At 39.5% G+C, this 3,700-nt stretch overlaps 1 non-coding gene across 1 annotated transcript; it reads left to right on the top strand.

The window, feature by feature from the left end:
• The first annotated feature begins 3,285 nt into the window (after window positions 1-3,285).
• trnaa-cgc lies at window positions 3,286-3,356 on the top strand. The gene has a single exon. It is a non-coding gene; the product is annotated as a tRNA-Ala (tRNA).
• The last annotated feature ends 344 nt before the right edge of the window (window positions 3,357-3,700 follow it).

The raw sequence follows: 3,700 nt of genomic DNA, 5'->3' as shown, positions 1-3,700 counted from the left end.
CCTACTAAAAAAGTGTTCCTTTAGCTGAATGTGGCTGTAAGATGGAGTGAAATCATGAAGATTAACACAGCATCACAAAATGAATGAGTCAATTAATCAAATTTATTGTTTCAGTCTTAATACTCCAGGTACTTGTAGTCTGATAACAGGTGTGTGAATTTCAGAGCTGTTTCTTGGGATGGTTTCGCAGGATTAAGCATGCATCTGGTTTCCTTGTCTTTGAGCCTGCATCTCTCTCATCCTGGAGGATTGTGACACTGTTATTCTCAGTGATTGTGTTTGGATGGTGTTGTCTTGGTGTTTCCAGTGCAGGTATTAAATACTGCAGCTTTGTCTTGCCAGTGAACCCACTCTGTTTTCACCATCTCTGGGTTTCCAGGTGGCTGAAGGGCGTCTTCGTGATTTGTTCCAGATTTTGTGGGTCTCTTCCATCCTCGATGATTCGGTGGTGTTTACAGTCTGGTGTGTCACTCTGAGCAGTGTACCTTTGTCATGTTAAAAGACAAATAGCTGTCATCAGGACAGACCTTTTTGAAAAATCAGCTTTAAATGTGGATTTATAACCAGTTTTAGCATAATGATAGATTAATGACATTGCTCTATAAACAGAATATGTGTCAGTGTGGGAGGGGTAGACTTAACAAAGGTCCATTCTAGCTAAATGTCTCGCTGATATTATCTCAGCCTGAAGAAACTGGAACCATCAGGGACTAACGTTAACCTTAAGTTGAAACTTTGGCATTGTAGCTCAGCTTGTGTGTTAATCTTCTGCAAAACGTTAGTAACGTTTAACGAGTAGTCCAGGAGTCATCAGGCTAATTCACAGGCTTGACATATCGTCATGTAAGCCAACTAAGGTCATCTGCTACTTTGAGAGATTCTTAAGGCATGCGGCTAAATCCTCAAAGATATTGCTATTTTCTGTAATGTCTTATCTCTTTGCCTAAACCTAACTTGAAAGATAGCACCAATGTAATTTTCTATATCTCCTTTGCTCACTGATGCAAATGACATGTCTGAATCTGCAATAGGCAGAGGCTATGCCTTGGCTCCTAAAGGTCATATACTGCTGCCTGTTTCCACTGAAAACAGCTTCCAATAGTCTCTTTTGTCTCTTCTGTATTTCCAATACAAATGCCAGCAGGTTTGATATTTTTAAACACTCATCCTGTGTTTCCCTAAACAACCTCCGGCTTTCACACCTGGTCACAGGCCACTGATGCTGGAAAGAGGAAACGGATGAACAAACACTATCTGCTATATCACCGTGAGATTCAGAACAAGTCATTAAGTTATTTTCTGCCTGTCACTTAACATTACCATTGCATTTAAATCGCAGCAGTACTTGAAATGGAGTCACTGATGATCTGTGTACTGTACATAACACTACATTGCATACTAATACATACATATTCATGTGCTACAACATCACTGTACTTTTCTCCCAGCACGTTCCAACTAGACAGTTAATACATAAATATAAAGCAATATACAAAAGCAAGAAGTTGATGGAGCGTCGATCAAAGTGCTGTTGTTTTGCAGCAATGAGTGTGTGTTTCTGTAGGAACAAGACAATCTTTGAATCATAAAATACATGGCATCTCAACCTAAATCACAAACAAGGATAGCTTCTTCTGCTCACCACTGAGACTCACAGCAGATTCACTCAGAGGCAGCTAACCCAAATTAAACCACGCACCTAGCATAATCGATATTAGGAGGTTTTCTCTGGGCAGAGGGCAGTGAGTTGAGATTTTAGGGAAACAGCATCTAACTCAATGTTCCCTCACTGCTCAGTTATATCAAATCAAACCACCAGCAAAGAGCCAGAAACTTGAAATGTACCGTATATGATTATAAATTCACTTCATACCCTGCTCAGACAGACACTGAGTGTACTTTGGCTATTGGGCCTTGGATAGGGAAAGAGATAACGGCACCCATGCAAGTGATGTCATTAAGTAACGACAGCATCAATGAATAATGAAAAAGATACCTGCTCTCGTTACAACACAGGCGCTGATCCGGGATCACACTCCACAGGCAGGTGTGACATTATGGCCATTTAGGTATCACACTGGAGGTTTATGTGGCACCATAGCCTGTTATACAGGAAGGAAATAGATCTGAATCAACGCTGGTCACATCTACAGTCGAACACTGTCGTTTATGACAGGAACATTGCAGACACTCCAGATGCTGTAGCAGTTGGTGTCATATTAAAGTTGTCAGTCAGCTGATTCATATGAAAATGTGTACGTGTAAAGTGAAGAGGATTCACTCATATAGACCAGTCCTATGCAGCTTTTAGTCTCTTTTAGCAGAGGTAAAAGCCTGGTGAATATTGGGATTCATCCACATGTCAGGGCTTCATGTATGCCAGCTTGTTTGAATCTTCTGCCTTAGTGACCTAAAATAAATGAAGGCGGTTTGATAGGTCTGTTTCTTAAGATATCTCAACAAGTACTGACCGAGGAGATCAGTGCAATGCTGTCCTTCCATCTCTCTGGAGAATTTGCCCCTGCACAGCATCACTGTGATCCACACTAATAAAAGCAAACGTTTCCCTCTTGTGTCCATTTTGTGCCATTACCCAACCTACAGCATCTGCAGTTTACAACACTGCTGTGAAGATCTCTGAGCAGCGCACTCAACAGAGACCCTCTCAGAGTGGGTCTCCTGCAACAACAGAAAGCATGTTTTAGTTTAAAAATATAATCCTTTGTGTCATTTGGTGGAGTCAGGAACGGTGAAATCACACAGAAATGTTAATGAGTGAATAGGCTTATGTGTAACCTTCAGGTAGCTTCTTTTCAAGGACTACACCATCTATACACGATAATCTTAACGTTAAGGTTTAATGTTTAATCTTAATCTATGTGACAGGCGCAAAATCTATTTCAGAGTCAGCTTGGTTAGGTAAGTGTGGGGATGTAACTCAGTGGTGTAGTGTGCACTTTGCATGTGCAAAATCCTGGATTCAATCCCCAACATGTCCCATCTTAAATAGTAATACTTGGCATGAGAAAGAGCTGTTAGACAGTATGCATACATTTAGGATTTTAAAAGTATCTCATTGAACATTTGACTGGCTAACAACAGCTATGATACAACTAGTGGTTTGCTCAAGACCAGACTAACAGCAAAATGCATTATAGTGACTTGGGTTGCAAAATTATTGCCATCACGCAAGTTTTCAATTTAGCAACAGTTGGCGCTGAGATTATTTTCCAACAGATGATGAGATTTCACTCTGTGTTAGTCCATATCTGCAAAAGCACAGGAGGGGATGTAGCTCAGTGGTAGAGCGTTGCTTCGCATGTACAAGGTCCTGGGTTCAATCCCCAGCATCTCCAACGCAGTCATTAATCCTGGTATGTGCTGTTCAATGTTTCTTTAATGGACTAAAAAAGGAGTTGAGCCATAATAGTTGATACATGCCACTAGAAAAAGACAATGCACTGTCAGATCTTTTGTCTAGTCATCATATATTTTTTGTCTAGCTGTGTAATTATTGAGGTTTTTAAGGGCTGAAACTAAATATATAAAAACATAAATCATTATAGATTTAGTGCTTAAATAATTATTATGTAATGTTATACTTAATAATCAAATGAATAAATCACAACTTAAATGTTACATTTATTTATGTATTTATTCAATTACTGTATATATGTTTATAAATTCACACATTTTTGTC

The sequence above is a fragment of the Micropterus salmoides genome, unplaced genomic scaffold (genome assembly GCF_014851395.1).
Source record: "Micropterus salmoides isolate LMB-PRFRI ecotype aquatic unplaced genomic scaffold, ASM1485139v1 Ms_hic_scaffold_2522, whole genome shotgun sequence".
Lineage (NCBI taxonomy): Eukaryota > Metazoa > Chordata > Actinopteri > Centrarchiformes > Centrarchidae > Micropterus > Micropterus salmoides.
The sequence above is the reverse complement of the archived record's forward strand: the minus strand, read 5'-3'. Positions and strand labels throughout refer to the sequence as shown.